General features: G+C 40.2%; 1 protein-coding gene and 1 long non-coding RNA gene across 2 annotated transcripts in view; one reads left to right on the forward strand and one right to left on the reverse strand.

Annotated features, from left to right (window-relative positions):
* The window catches only part of PITX3 (paired like homeodomain 3), a 90,472-nt gene that overhangs the window by 11,991 nt on the left and 61,013 nt on the right, over positions 1-17,468 (forward strand). The window lies entirely within an intron of this gene.
* Positions 4,906-16,180, reverse strand: LOC130281726 (uncharacterized). Its single transcript, XR_008846089.1, has 3 exons — positions 15,878-16,180; positions 15,235-15,314; positions 4,906-5,151 (listed from the first exon to the last, which is right to left on the reverse strand). It is a non-coding gene; the product is annotated as an uncharacterized LOC130281726 (long non-coding RNA).

Here is a 17,468-nt window from a genome sequence, read left to right on the forward strand (position 1 = left end):
TTATTTTAACCATTGAAAGCAGCTACAATGGGCAAATCAGCATTAGAACTAGTTCATTAAAGAATACCTGTTATTAGCTTGATATATTTTTTAATCCTCCCAGTTTACTCCCCCATCATGATTAATCACCACCTGTCTTTATTTTTTTTAATTATTTTTTTAGTTTTATACCTTGATATTGTTCTGTATCTGGTGCTCAGTCTCAGTGAGCTCCACAGACTGGGAAGGGGTGTTCCCCAGTAGACATCATCATCATCTGAAGCCGTGCTGGGGAGAATTTCCTCCCTGAGGTTGGGTTCACACCATGTTTTCAGCCATACCAGACCGCATACGGCTGGGGGGAGTTAAACCGGGCTCTCCCGTATCCCTACCATATGCCGTCCATATGTAATTAATTTCAATGAGCCAAACGGAGTGAAATGCTGACTCCGGTCGGCTCATTTTTGCCCCGTATACGGTTTTCCCACTGGTCCTAAAACCGTAGTGGACCATGGTTTTACGTCCGGTGGAAAACTGCATAGGGGGCAAAATGAGCTGACCGGAGTCAGCATTTCACTCAGGTCGGCTCATTGAAATGAATTACATACGGGCGGCATACGACAGGGATACGGGAGCACCCAGTTTTTAGCTCTCCCAGCCGTATGCGGTCCCGTATGGCTGAAAGCGTGGTGTGAACCCAGCCTAACTCTGCTTCACACAACCGAGAGCAGATTCGTGTGAAATGGGCCGTAAGCGGAGGTCCAGCCCGCATTTCCTAACCTTTGCCTCTGCCAGCCTGCTACAGAAGACAATCTCCAAGCAGGACTGCAGGCAGGAGCAGAAGAAGGACTCCTGATGGCTTAATTTTTAGAAGTTAATTTCACACATAACATTTTTTATTAAAAAGTTTAGAAAAGTAATTCAAATAGGATAATCTATAACATATTACATGAGTAAGGCCAGCACCTGTCCAAAACGTGTCACATCCTGTCTTACCTGTGATCCATGTAGCGTCCAGATATAAAGTTGGCATATTGATCTGTTAATCGAGCTGGAGTTCTTCATCTTCTTGCCTAATATTGTTTGGGTGTAGTCCACACCATTCTCCGTGGGCCAAGGGGTGAGCTGATTCGTACTTTCCTTTGTCTAATAACAGGTATCATATAAGCATTGGAAGGAGGTGACATTGTCTGATGAAGGGCCATATTTGGGTGCATCACATTCTTGGGAAAAAGATGGCAACATAAAGCACTATGGAAGGAAGGCAAGCCAGCAAAGGCTTTGTGATTTTTTGTGTAATGCTTTGCTGTAAAAGCTTGGGTCCTGGCATTTATGTGGTTACCACTTTGACAAACTTTATCTTCTTAAAGTGGACTTTTTCCAGCAGTTTTTACTACAGTAGATATTCAATGGAATTGGGCCATATATGCTTGCTTGTACTCTACTGGTGCATCAATGAGACTGGAAACCCTAAAGATCTAGAGATCTAAAGATCCTCTAAAGAGGCAAACAGCTAGAAAGGGGATTTTGCAATGACCTTATAAATAATTTCTCTCTGATGAACATAAAAGACTTGTGTCCTGCATTTCACAATATTTCACTGTAGTGATGTGTAAGTATGGTGGAATGTAAAAAAATAAAATTTAAGATTAAACCAGATTAACCACTGTATTAGCACATTGACAGACCATGAAGCTCGATGTCTTGTAAATGTCCTTTCCTGCTGTAAATCTATGGCATTCCCAGGAAGTATATATTATGTATAAGGTACAGCCTATTAATTTCAGTATTCATGTGACATAAAGGTCTCAGTTTTGCAGGGGAGGGAAACTACACTGTCCCACATTTTAGGAAAAATACCCAGAATATTATGTTCTCTGATTTACAGTTCACAATATTACTATATTCACAGGCAATGTAATGTCAACCATCTCAATGGCCCTTTTCTCAATAATGGGACAAACAGGCGTCAACCCTCTTGCCCCATCTGTGTACACCTTTGCATACAAGTAGCTGGTACAGATAGACTTATAAAAGGTACATACTTAGGTGTATTGATAACACTAATAGCATTAATTAAATCATAGTAAAATGTGATTTTAGGAAGAATAAGTTGACCAGACATTGCCAATATATATATATATATATATATATATATATATATATATATATATATTATGAAGAAACAGGAGAAGGAAACAAAGAGGAGAGCGCACACTATGCAGTAACATGCTAGTCCCCGTTGGAGGAAACCACATAGAACAGCAGAACCAACCAACAATGATACCTGCAGGGTGCACGTACTTAGATAAAGTATCCAACAATAACACCATAATGAATGCAGATGCCGAGGAGCGCTCAGAGGCAACGCCGGCCATTTTGCACGTCAGTGCGTACTTCTTCTGTCTGAAGCCGTTAGAAGTACGCACTGACGTGCGAAACGGCTGGTATTGCCTCTGAGCGCTCCTCAGCATCTGCATTCATGATCCCGTGACTCCGGACTTCTGAACGTCTAGATACCTGCTAAGCGTTGAGTGCATGTATATTTCTATTATGGTGTAATATTTATATATATCCATACTTTTGTCATGCGCCAATTTAGTTTTCTTAAATGTCATGCAAAAAAAAAATAAAAAAAAAAAAATATATATATATCTATATCTATCTATCTATCTATCTATCTATCTATCTATCTATCTATATATATATATATATATATATATATATATTGTTAATTATCTGTATATATCATTTATGCTGTGGAATATTTAAATATGCATGACTTGGACATGTGTCGGCATAGGTTGAGAATTAGCCCATAAAAACTCAGCCTTTCTCTGAAAATAGATAGCAAAATAGTATATTTAGTTGGCAGGATATAGTACATCACTTAATAGGGATTAAAACAATGTAATCTGTACAGTGTATTTGTCTGAACATTTAAATATTAATGGTCCAGTTTTCTACATATAGTAATATTCAATACCTTCCTGCATTTTAGATCGTAGGGTAGTACGGTAATACTCTTTTAGCACGGTAAAAACAATGGCCCAAATGTTAATTCCATATCGTTCAAACTTATGTTGATTTGACATGACTGTGCCATAATACTTCTATGACTGAATGTAAAGAAAAAAATTGTAGCATATCTAATACTGGTAAATGTATGCACATTGTTGTAATAAATCTAGGATTTATCTATTGTTGTGACAAAATTGCAAGGTGTGAAGGCCGTCAGGTCATGTACATCAGAATATCTAGCTGGACAGCTGCAGCAGAAAGTCTTGTGCGGTTGGGCGGTCAATCGAAGCTGCGCTTCATAACAACTATAAGCTCACCAACACTTAGCTACCAAGACTAAGGGTAGTGCTGAGTCCATGGCAGCTGATCTTACATACAATCAAGAAAGTAGCATCTGATTCAGATTGCATAACACTATTCTTAAAGCAATTTTATAGCAGATTTCTTCTTCCTGTGTTTCCGCTTGCGTTCTTGAACATTCTGCTGTAGAAACTGGTCTGCTTTAACGTATAGGCTAAATTACATATATTTTTAATAACAGTCTATGGACCTGAATGGGATTTGTTGGCATATACACCAGTGGTCCCACACACTAAGGCCATGTTCCATGTTCAATGCGGAACCCACCACGAAGATTCCGCTAAAGCAGAGTCCCGTTGTGCAATGTGCACATGACGGAATTTCCGTGCCAGATGTTTCCTGCACGGAAAATCTGATTTCTGTGTCTGCAGAAATAATGAATACATTCATTCTTTCTGCAGACACCACACAGAATGAATAGCCTTCTATGAGACGGCGCATTCCCGTGCGGTCCTAGCGCCAGCATGGCGGCACCCACAGGTTGCAGAATGTCCGCACTAAGATTCTCCATGTGGACATTCCATCGTGTGAACAAAACTAAACAGTGCATCCTTAGTTTCCTTCTCAAAGTATTAGTGTTTTCTTACTGCTCGTACACAATAATAGTGCTCCCTCTTATTGCCAGTGACCAACTTACAGTGAAAGAGTTCCCTTACTGCTTGCTATACTCATCCAATACCAGTTAGGCTGGGTTCACATATATCAGGCATCCGGCATAGTCTCCCTCCAGCATGCACCAGAGGGAAACTGATGCTAGAACTGATCCCATTCATTTGAATGTGACAGTTCACAATCATTTAGTGTCTCAATTTTGACGCCGGAGGTCACCGGACAGGGGAACGCAGCTTGGACACCGGAGGGCACCGGACAGGGGAACGCAGCTTGGACACCGGAGGGCACCGGACAGGGGGATGCAGAATTAATGCCGGATGCCATACAACTGATAAAAACTTGACATCAGTTGTGGCATCAGTTGCGTCGAGATCTAGGCTGAGTTCACCTATGCCGGATGCCAGACATATGTGAACCCAGCCTTACACAATGCAGGAGCAGCTCAGTCTTACAGGCTGATTCCAGTGCAATCTTAGCAGTTACGTTTCTACAGGCCTATGATAATGTCTGTCTGGCATGACAAAGAGCCAAATGGCCATTGTATGCTATTGTACTGGTATACTTTGAACACGCATACAGTGGAAAGGGGAGCAAATAGGCAGTTTTAGCCATGTAACCACACCCATGCTTATGACCCTAGTAAAAAACCTTTTGTAATCGTGATGTGTGAAGTTGGCCCTACACCATGGATATGAATCCCAAGAAAATTTCAAAAAATATTTGATAACTATTTTCTCTCACTATTTGAGGCTCAGTTATTCCTTTCACAGTATTCAAAGAGGTAGTAGTATGTGATGTTTAGTCCCTCCTTACAACGTGCATTATTGCAACAAGAGAGACTGGTATTTTATGAGTGAGGGATTATTCTTGTCCCAGACTGAAGGGTGAGGCTGAAACACTCAGCATTTTCTGCTCAGTACAATAGCACGCCTGTCACTTCACAAAATGGAGTGAATTGTTTATATGACATTTATGGGCGTGTTTTGAGATGAAAACTTGGTTCTTCCAAACAGGTGGTGGATCAGTTTTTCCCAGTCTACATTCTATATCCATGTGAACCTACATTAACCTGTGAAATGCTGAAACAATTTATTTATTGTTGGGGGGTTTCCATTTCAAAGTTTTTCAACCTTTTTTCTGGCTAGTTGAATTGATTTTCAGTTATTCTTGTGAAGAATGCTGAAATGGATAAAAAGAAATAAATAGAATGTGAGTAATTAGGCCAAATCCACATCATATTCAGCACTACTTGTAATGTATACCCCAAAACACACAACAGTTTGCAAATATGCATCCATAAAATAGAAAATTCGCCACAGTTTGTGCAAAATGAATGTGCTCTAGGTAAGTCTATGGGAAAGTGGTTGTCTGTGCACACAGAATGTAAAAAAAGGATGTATATTTTGCATCCATAAAATAAGTGGCATGTTTCTTATTATTACGGATGCAGAAAATATATCAGTTTTTTTTACGTACTGTGTGTATAGACATACATAGAGCACATTTTATTAACAGATGCACATTTTTTCAATAAAATATGCCTGAAAATACACTGTGTGAATATAGCCTAAAATTGAATACATCTACCATTGACTGCCGTTAGAAAAGTGGTGTGAACTGAGCCTAACAATTTTTTTCAGTTTAGAAGGTATAGAAATTACACCATCACTAGGTTTTGATCAGTAAGGTCCCCCTCATATCCCATTAAATGTGTAGGGCCCCTTAAAATATAACTGTATGAATAAACTAACAACTGCATGTTACCATTTCCCCTTGTCAAAGGGCTATGACCCTACACAGTCGGACAACCTCCAATCATCACTTTGTGTGGGGACACATCCTTTTGACAAGGGAAATGGTAACAATTGTCATTTAGGCTACAAGTAGACTTTTTGTGGAATACAAGTTTTACAATGCTAAATGGACATGTCGGGAGAGCCGACAACTCCCCTATAAATCCAGTGACTCATGGGTGACATCTGATTGTAGATGCTCTTTCCTTTTCATCCTTTTCACGCCCAGAGCGCTATGATGACTTCACCTGACGTCTGTAGTGTTTGCTGCTTAGATTTCTCCCTTTTTCAGTGTGGTAGAGGGTATGAGATGCAGGGCAGATGGAATTACCCTAGAGGCAGATGGCATTAACCCCTTGTATTTGTGATGGGCTTGGTTTATCCTCAATACCACCCGAAGGTATACCGCTGGATCCTGGGCTAGGCACTGTGGCAATAATGACTCCAATGCCAAGTTACAGACAACTGTAGCTTTACTGAGTGACAGATGGTACGGTCTATACAGTGTAGCCAGGCCCACGGAGGTGACCAGTGACTTCAGAGACCTTAAGGGCTACTGGAACTTGCAGTGGTTTTGGACAATTTAGTGCAGGCCACGTTGACTTGACAACAGATGACAGTGACTGACTTGACTGGAGACAGACTAAGCTGTGACTTTAGCTTGTAGCTTGTGGCTGCAGACTTGACTTGAGGCCTCCTATGACTCCAGAAAATACAGTCACCTCCAAGAGGAATGGAACTCAGGCGCTGAAGGACCAAGCAAATCTCAGGACAACAAGGTATTTATTCCTGAGATTTGCTTGGTCCTTCAGCGCCTGAGTTCCATTCCTCTTGGAGGTGACTGTATTTTCTTGTGCCTATTTGTGGAACGGCAGCAGTGGATCATCATTACACACCTTTATCCATGTTGTGCTGGCCTGTGCACAACCTATTTTGGTAAGTGCTAATTTACAATGAGCGTCTTGCATGGTTTGGCGATATTACTCAATGGAGCGCTCCCTCTTTCTCTTTTTTTAGTCCTATGACCCCAGACACACTCTTAGGCTCGACTGCACCTCAGCAAAGACTCAGGAACTAAGAGAGAGAGAAGAGACTCCTCCCAGGGCTTTTATGGGGGAGACTCATAGGGGGACCCATTGGTCACCCTTAAGTCACCTGGTCACTGATACCTCTTGGGTAACAATCACATGACAACTCACATGACAACTGGTGAGCACATGTTAACCTTTCTTAAAGATATAACATTCTTATATTGATAACATAGGGGATAATATACAATTACAGTAGAACAGATGCGGGGGAGCCCAGGGGACACTGCAAGGAGGCTACCTGACAAGGCAGCAAGGGTACGGGGTAACAACTCCCGTACTGGGCCACCACATCAGCCAATCCCAGCTTTTAGAACAAAACAAACAAATGCACTCATGAAACCAGATATAAAATTAATTTAGACTCAGACCAGATCCACAAATTACATCAGTCTCCAGACCCCACACCATGCCTGTAAATTAATTTGGGCTACAGACCAGAAACCTTGAATAATGCAGACTCCAGTTCAGATCCCTAAATTGATCAAAATCCTAAACAAGAAAAGAAAAAATATTCAGACCCCAAACCAGACTCCTATACTTACCCTCACTCCCAGGCTGCTCTTCAGGTCCAGTTGGGGACATACACAGTCGAAATCCAGTGTGTTAATGCCTGGATTTAAAGAGTAGGTCAGGAGCAATGAGGGTAATAATTGCTGCCCACTATTAATTAAGTATTCTCTCTGTGGGGGAGATTTTTCAAAACCTGTGCATAAGAAAAGTTGGGCAGTTGCCAATAGCAACCAATCAAATTGCTTCTTTAATAAAAGAAGCAATCTGGTTGGTTGCTATGGGAAACTGCTCCACTTTTCCTCTGCACAGGTTTAGATAAATCTGAACCCTACAACTTTATGGTTAGTGATTTTTTCCCCCTCTAAACTCTTTAATTTAGCAAATAATTGCAAATAATTAGCTAGGCTACTTATTGTGTTTACAGTAACATTCCTGGGGCAGGGGTTTATGTCTGTATCCATGGTGGTCTACATTAGAGAGGGGGTTACTTCCAGGATCCCAGGTAGTCTTGGGCAGGTAGGGAGTTATTATCGGCATTACTATTATCGGCTAAGCCTGGGTTCACACAGGCGAAAAATTTATGGAATGACTAACCAGCGGGCGCCCATAGACGGCAATGCATTTCCTTGCGGACTCCACAGAAAGAATAGACAACTATTCTTTCTGCGGACACCGGGATCTGAATTTCCACGGCAGTTATTTCCACTGAAATTCTGTCGTGTAAACAGTGCAGCAGAATCCCATTGAAATCAATGGGACTCTGCTGCTGCAGGATGTCTGTGCAGAATATTCAAGCGGAATTCAAACGGGCATTCTGCTGTGTGAACATAGCCTAAGGCAGAAGAAAAGTTAATAACACCATCCTAGTCTAGGGAAGTTATTAAAGGGGTTATTCAAGATTTAAAAAACAGACCTAATTTTTTTCAAAGACCGCTCCCCGTCTGTCTCAACTTTGGGTGTGGTATTACAACTTGGCTCCATTCACTTCAATCGAACTGAGCTACAGAATCACACCCAACCTGGAGACAGACAGGGAGCGGTCTTTGAAAGAAATTATCTCTGTTTTAAGATTCCTGGATAACCCCTTTAAGTAAGAGAAAATATAAAGGAAAAAAGAGGTGTGCCCCTAGCATGGTACTGTCTTAGATCAGATGTTACATAAAAAGTAGATCTCCTTACCGACTGGTGTTGGGCTGAGGGCACAACACACTGACTTGCCCACAGACTCGCTATGCAGTCGTCCGATGCGCATGGCGTGGCTACCCAATCCAAAGAGGTTTCCCGGTCACAGTAGCAGAGATGCAGGGAAGAAAACAGCTTCCTAAGATTTGGACGTTCTTTTAGGTGCCTCACACAGGTACAAAGTATCCAATAGTCCAAGCCAATACTGTGAGGATTGGATACCTGTGCGAGGTGCCTAAAAGAACGTCCAATTCTTAAGAAGCCGTTTTCTTCCATGCATCCCAACCCCTTTAAGTAAGGCTCACACATCAGAATTTCTGCATGGAATTCTGCAAGAACATTCTGCATGAATTTATAGCCAATACACTTCAGTGGTATTCCGTTGTCCCATTCACACAGCAGAATTTCTACATTGAAGTGAATGGGTAATTAATTCTGACAAATTTATTGCAGAATTTTTATGTAGAATTCCTTGCAGAAATTCTGCTGTGTGAACATAGCCTAAATGTCAGCATGCTTATAGTATAGGGCAGAGAGGACCAAAATAAATGTATATATGGTAATAGCACAAATATGATAACCCCCTCCTGTCTAGGGGAGGGAAGAGGGGCAGGGTCCTATGGGAGATATGTGGGCCAATGGATGTGAGTGGGCCCCTACCTTGCAGTAACCCTATTTACTCACCCTCACACTACGCCTAATCCTAGGTGGAGTGTACGCCCTGATAAGGGTGGCCTCGCTCTGAAACCTATTCCTGCACTGGTCCTATCAAAACCCTACGATCAGGATAAACCTTTCCTTTCATTCTTTGACATTGGAAGATGTGATCAGTGAGTGTTTGGCTGCTGAGACCCCATTGATTAAGAAACAAAATAATTCTCTTGTTCATATTGTGCGTGAACATAGCCTTATAGTGAAAAGTTCAGCCATTGTTCTCAAATACTATGGTATAATATTTTACAGCAATGGTGTCTTGTATTATGGATTTATAACAGAGCTGTGAATTTTAATACACCAGAACAAAGTGCTTAACATTTCCCTTCAGAAATCTTACAAATATTTATACAGGCAAATTAAAATATAGATTATATAAGTTTACAACTAGTTAAAAAAAAAACAAGCAAAAACAAACAGTTAATTACAGAGAATAGAGCAATACATAATAATATACCATAGTCAAAGTGTATACAGGGTTATTAAAGTATCGCGTAGATGACTACGAAATCTCTGACTGGAATTTTGCTCAGAAAATTTCAGTCAGAAATTCTGCTGCATAAAGGTAAAATGCAGGAGAATGGGTTTTCCGTTAACCCATTTACACTGCAAAATTTTTAGATTTCCGACAGAAAATTCAGATCAAATAATTCGGCCAGAATATTGTACTGCTCAATGTTCTGGCGGAATTCGCGCCACAGACATTGCCGTCTATGGGGACGGCAATGTCCTTGCGTTTCCTAGTGCTGACTGATTCAGTCAGTGCTGGTAACACTCAGAATCTTTGGATGGAAATTTGTTGGTCACAGATTCTGTAGTGTGAACCCAGCCAAACAGTACAAGAGAAACCAAATGAACAAGAACAAGTCATTTTACAAATGGAGCGCAGAGTCGGAAATACTCAGCATTGAACTTAAAGGGAAATTCATCAGATTTTACCCTATATAATGCTTGGCAAAGCGTTATATAGGGTAAAATGTTTATCCTCACCATCCCTGGGGGACGCTTCTGTCTGCGGGGATGGTGAGGATATGAACTTATAAACTAGTCCCTGCCAGCCCCGCAAATAGTCCCCTGGGCGGGGAGCTCCTCTTACCTTCTTCCTTTACTTCACTGGCAGCAATGCCCCCTCAGCTTGATTGACGGGCCGCGCCATTGCTCTGCTCCGTCTGTTCAGTCAGCAGAGCGATGACGAGGCCGGTCAATCAAGTGGAGGGGGCGTCGCTGCCGGCTGAAATAACGTCAGTAGGTAAGAAGAGCTCCCCACACAGGGGACTACTTACAGTGCCACCGGGGCTAGTTTATAAGTTCATATCCTCACCATCCCTGGGGGCAGGTGCGTCCCCCGGGGATGGTGAGGATAAAGATTTTGCCCTACACTTTGCCAAGGGTATATAGGGTAAAATCTGATGATAGGTTCCCTTTAACAAATGCTTCATGTGAAATAGAAAACATTTTAGAAACAGAATCTCTCAACTACCCTAAATTTCTAAGACAACTTTGAATCAGTAGTTCTTGATATTACTTCTAATAAAGTCTTTAAGTCTTTAGTTTTATGAGGGCTTGTGTATTCGCTTTTTCATATTAGACCAACAGGTATTTCAAGATCCTTCAAGAAAAATGTGTTACATTGGGAGGCCTAGCACAGGCAACGACACAGTAATTACAAAGAATAGTAATATTTATTTATATAGTGCCAACATATTCTAAAGCACTTTACAATTGAAAGGGTACATAAATATAAAAAATCTAACATTACCGAAATATGTTACTATCAAATCAAACAAGAGGAGTGAGGCCCCAGCTCATTACACCTTACAATCCACAAGGGAAAGACTGATATTATGATGATGTGCTTTAAAAAAAATATTGCAGTTTTGCAGCAATGTTTATAAAACACAACAAAGCAGAAGACAAACAGAAAAAGAGCCCCTTTGAGATATATATCTACAGGTACATGGGACCGTTTACTGTAGTTATATGTGCCTCGGACCTTATTGAATGCCATGGAGGCATTCTGCTCTGGAAGCACAGATTAAAGTAGAGAATATAAAGAATATATAGAACACTGGAGAAAATATATTTTGCTACATAACAGAGAAGCTTGTACGGCACTTCGGTAATTCAGGAAAACTTTTCTACAAGCTTAGGTGGTTCTTGCAGTTACAGTGGGGATCAAAAGTTTGAGCACCCCAGGTAAAAATTTGTATTAATGTGCATAAAGAAGCCAAGGAAAGATGGAGAAATCTCCAAAAGGCATCAAATTAAAGATTAGACATTCCTACAATATGTCAACAAAAGTTAGATTTATTTCTATCATTTACACTTTCAAAATAACAGAAAAAAAAAAAATGGCATCTGCAAAAGTTTGGGCACCCTGCATAGTTAATATCTTGTACTGCCCCCTTTGGCAAGTATCACAGCTTGTAAACGCTTTTTGTTGCCAGCCAAGAGTCTTTCAATTCTTGTTTGAGGTATCTTTGCCCATTCTTCCTTAAAAAAGTCTTCCAGTTCATTGAGATTTTCGGGCTGTCTGTCACACACTGCTCTTTTAAGGTCTATCCATAGATTGTGAATTATGTTGAGGTCAGGAGATTGTGAACACCATTGCAAACCTTTAGTTTATGCCTCTTGATGTGATCCCCCGTGGATTTTGAGATGTGTTTAGGATCATTATCCATTTGTAGAAGCCATCCTCTCTTTAACTTCAGCTTTTTCACAGATGGCATCAAGTTAGCATCCAAAATTTGCTGAAATTTTATTGAATCCATTTTTCCTTCTACTCGTGAGATGTTCCCTGTGCCTCTGGCTGCAATACAACCCAAAAGCATGATTGATCCACCCCCATGCTTAACAGTTGGACAGATGTTCTTTTAATTAAATTCTGTTCCCCTTCTTCTCCAAACATACCTTTGCTCATTCCGGCCAAAAAGTTCAATTTTAACTTCATCGGTCCACAGAACTTATTTCCAAAATGCATCAGGCTTGTCTATATGTTCATTTGCAAAGTTCAAACGCTGATTTTTGTGGTGAGGACGTAGAAGAGGTTTTCTTCTGATGACTCTTCTATGAAGACCATATTTGTGCAAGTATCTCTATAAGCTGAATAGTGTACCACAACTCCAGTGTCTGCCAGATCTTTCTGGAAGGATTGTGCAGTCAAACCTGGGTTTTGAATTGTTTTTCTCACAATCCTGCGAGCTGTTCTGATATTTTTCTTGGTCTTCCAGATCTTGCTCTAACTTCCACTGTTCCTGATGACTGCCATTTCTTAATTACATTCCGAACAGAGGATATTAACATCTGAAAATATTTTGCTATATTCTTATAGCCTTCTCCAGCTTTGTGAGCATCAACTATTTTCAGTTTCAGATTTCTAGACAATTTCACCCATGGTGCTGATTGTTGGGGCAAGGTCAGATGAGTCTGGGCATTTAAAACCTTTGAGATTGACATCACCTGGTCTTCCCAGATGATGATTGAGAACAATCCATGACACTGGCAGGTCTCAGCTTTGCAAAGGGGGCAGTGCATGCTATAAATTCTGCAGGGTGCCCAAACTTTTACAGACAACATTTTTTTGTTTTCTTTTATTTTGAAAGTGTAAATGATGGAAATAAAATCTAACTTTTGTTGACATATTATAAGAATGTCTAATCTGTAATTTGATGCCTTTTTGGAGATTTTTCCATCTTTCCTTGGCTTCTTTATGCACATTAATAATTTTTTTTTACCTGGGGTGCCCAAACTTTTGATCCCCACTGTAGATAGTGGCGGTGCTCTGGCTACCAACAGTGTACAGTAGTAGATATATTCATAAGAAGAAAGAAAAAGCCAGCCACTCACCTTTGATGAGTGGCCGGCTTTTTCTTTCTTCTTATGAATATATTTTGGATTTGTGAGAAGCCATTTTGAAGCCATAATCTACTAATTTAGGACACCATGCCTGTTTTACACAATCTCCAGACATTGACCTCTGGTTTTCGCTGGATTGTTTCACGTAATTTTAAGTTCATTTGACTTCAGCAGGACCAGCTATTTATTAATAAATGCAAATATGTCAAATATGGCTGCTTGCTTGATATCCATTTATAGAATAATAATGAGAAGCAAACTCCCACATCTGCTTCCCTGCACAAGCAGGTTAGGAACTGGCTCAGTGGGTTCACGCATCTTACCAAGTGATCAGTCAGTGTTATCTTTAAATTGCGGCCTGTTCTTGGTTCTTAAACAGATTTTAAAAAATTCACTGAGCTAATACAGAGTCAGACAGTAACCCCAGGTCAGCAGCCAGATAATCATCTAGACCTGGTGTTTCCAATTCCGTCAGTTTTTTTTTTTTTCCTTACTAACTTTGGTGTAATGGAATGACTTGATGATTATCTCACCCGCTGTCATCTATGCTAATATTTGCTGGATTATAGAGAGCTCTATAATGGACATGCATATAGCTTCAACCATTCCCCCTTGCTACTCTGCCGAGTGTTCCTCCAGGAATAACATAAGCAGTGGATCCAGGGTGGCTGACAAGTTATTTCACATTTTCTTTTTCAAACATAGATTTCAGAACGCACTGCACCTATTATAGTATATACAACAGACATAACTAAGGAGTGTTCAGCATAAACATTCATTGTTGGGCAGGGTTCTCTTTCCTATATTCTAGTGACAGCTAAATGTTACACTGACGTAATTGTATTTACAGATTGTCACTCTAAGGCTGGGTTCACACAAAGTACTTTGATCACTGTTTTAAACCGAAACCAGGAATGGGTGCAAAACACTTAACACGGGGGCAAATCTTTCCATTATAGTCTTCTCTACATCAGTTTGACTCCTGGTTTTGGCCAAAAAATACTGAGCAAAATAATTGACTTCAATGGGCACGAAAGCCAGAAAATCTGCAGCAAAATATGCACATGTGCATGTACCTTACAGTTATATTCACACGTACAGTAGTATTTTGGTCAGTATTTTTATACCAAAAACAGGTGTAAAACCAACACACAGAAAACCTAGAATGGAATGATTTGCACCTTGTTTGTTGGTTCCACTCCAGATTTTGGTTAAAAATACTGACCAAAATACTATTCGTGAATATAGCTTAAAGGGGTACTTTTAGAAATCAACTGGCTCCAGAAAGTTAAACAGATTTGTAAATGAATTCTATAAAAAAAAAATCTTAATCCTTCCAATACTTATCAGCTGCTGTATACTACAGAGGAAGTTGAGCTGTTATTTTCTGTCTGACCACAGTGCTCTCTGCTAACACCTCTGTCCATGTCAGGAACTGTCCAGAGCAGGAGAGGTTTTCTATGTTGATTTGCTTCTACTCTGGACAGTTCCTGAGATGGACAGAGGTGTCAGCAGAGAGCACTGTGGTCAGACAGAAAAGAACAAATTAACTTCTGTAGTGTATAGCAGCTGATAAGTACTTGAAGGATTAAGATTTTTTAATGGAAGTAATTTACAAATCTGTTTAACTTTCCGGAGCCAGTTGATATGAAAAAATAAATAAAAAATCTTTTCCACTTTAAGGCTATGTTCATATGGGCAATGTCCTCACAGTATATTTCTGTGTGGACATTGCCACAAAGGTGGAGAACATGACGGAGCTAGGACCACTCAGAAATGCACGCTAGGACAGCTCGGAAATGCGCTGTCTCATAGACGACAATGCATTTCCATATGGACTCCACAGAAAGCATAGACGTGTAATCTTTCTGTGGACTCTGTGGATTTTCTGTGAAATCAAGATTTCAGCGGAGAAATACTGTGCATAGTGCAGCAGAATCCCATTGATATCAATTGGACTCTACTGCTGTGGAATCTCCGTGCGGAATTCTAATGCGAATTCCTCACGAAAATTCCATTGTGTGAACAAAGCCTCAGGGTGGTTTCACACATAGCATTTTGCAAATAAATTGCATTATTCCTGACTTTTTTCCCCACATCAACTTATTACAACTTACATTTTCTACAAAGAATGCATTTTGTTCATGGCATTTTGTTCTGACTTTTTATGCATGGTTTGGGTCCTGGCAACAGCATGCTGTAGGTATAGAACAAACACATGAAAATATGGATATTATAAATGTATGAAAAAACACAATCCAAAAAATGCTTGTAAAAAATATCTTTCAAAATCATGGTACAGGACAAATGTCACAGCTATATAACCAATCATTATCGTTACTAGTAATGATGATCATACAATTCCATACCACTCAAAGTGCTCCTCTTTTAGAGGGACAGCCCCTGCTTTTGACCCAAGTCCTCCCGACCATCTATCTGACTCCCAATTGTATCATTGTTAATTTCCTTTTTTTGTTCTAAATGTGGCATGATAAAATAGCATAAAAAGCATTTGTTGTATTTTAGGATTCCCCATTGCCATGCCTTCTTTTCTAGACGCTATTGAATAATGTGTAAAGAGATGCAGAAAGTGTCTAAAACACAGAAGAAATCTGCAGACAGGATAATGCGTTTTGGGGGACAGCGCCCCCTTCTTCTTCAGATCAGTGCACTGATCTGAAGAAGGCGCTGTCCCCCGAAACGCGTTATCCTGTCTGTATCCCTGCTTGCTATGATTCTGCACCAATAAAGAAGCTATACCTTGCAAAATATTTCTGCCTCGGGCTTCCTATCTTCATCTCACCAGGACAACAGCAGCGCCCTTTGAAAGGGTTTTTTCTTCCTCGCTACTGCATTCTTGCAGGTTGGGGGTTTATGAACAGTATTACTGCTCTATTTTATTGAGAGCCACACTGGGGTACCCATAGAGGTCCTTGGTCTCTCCTGTACCTCAATATGACATTGGTTTCATACAGAATCATGCAGGATTTCGGTGTCTGTTAGATTTCATACACATCCACAGACAAAAACATCACAGAATGCTCTATTGGACATGGTAGTGTCTATTGGGGAGATTTATCAACACCTGTGCAGAGGAAGAGTGGTGTAGTTGCCCATAGCAACCAATCAGATTGCTTCTTTCATTTTCCACAGGCCTCTTTAGAGGCCTGTGGAAAATGAAAGAAGCAATCTGATTGGTTGCTATGGGCAACTGCACCACTCTTCCTCTGCACAGGTTTTGATAAATCTCCCCCTATGTCCATATTTTTTTTTTTTTTTTTTTACCTTTAATAGCTTCAGGTTCAGCATAATATGACAGGCATCTGGTAGTCTTTGTAGAATTGGGTTTTTATGCAAATATAACTGCCACTTAATTTGGTTAATTAGTTGATAATTGGCTGTAAATTGTTCAGATATAATAATTTGAGTAAGGCTAAGTTTCCACTTGGTTTTTTTTCTGGCAGTTTTTGGAGATCTGCCACTGCAGTTTTTGAGCCAAAGTCAGAAGTGGATCCATAAGGGAGGAGAAGTGTAAGTCCTTCCTTTATATGTCCTATTCCTTTTGAATACACTTCTGGCTTTGGCTCAAAAACTGCAGTGGCAGATATCCAAAAACTGTCAGAAAAAACCCAAGTGGAAACTTAGCCTAAAAGATATTTGAAATGTATTTATATATCCTACAAATGAGCACAATGGTAGACTGAACTTGATATCATAATAACATAATCTTTATTGAGGTCACAAAAGAGCCCAAAACAGATAAAAACACATAAAAAAAAAGCACAGAAGGCAAAAAATACCCACAGGTAAATGGTGGAATCTGCTGGGATACCGATAAAGGTGATGTATGGGGGTAAAGTGCAACAAGATGAAAGCTCATCTTTCAAAATAACGTATTTTGCATTACGCTTGGTCACGGTCAAGCATAACGCGAAACACGCATTGGGGAAATGTTCTGTGTGACCCACAGGTAATGCAGGTAATGGGAGTGGTGCTGGGGGGGGGGGGGGGAGGGCATAGTCTGCCAGGTTCTGCATTGTTTAGTCATCTGTCCATATACTTTATGCTGAAAGATGAACATGTGGCCACGGGAGTGCAATGTATCCCGGCTTATGACACATGTACTTTACAGATATTATTATATGCACTGTTGCACTTTTTCATTGCCAAGATTACTATATTGCAATATACATATAGCTGCTCTGACCCTGGTTCTTTCATCTTATTGCTCTTTACCCCCATCTTTTTTTCTCCATCCAGCAGATGCCACCATTTACCTGTGGTTATTTTTTGTTGTGTTGTTCTGTGCTTTTTTATGTATTTATCTGTTTTGTGCTCTTTTGTGACCTCA

Source organism: Hyla sarda, chromosome 7 (genome assembly GCF_029499605.1).
Source record: "Hyla sarda isolate aHylSar1 chromosome 7, aHylSar1.hap1, whole genome shotgun sequence".
NCBI lineage: Eukaryota > Metazoa > Chordata > Amphibia > Anura > Hylidae > Hyla > Hyla sarda.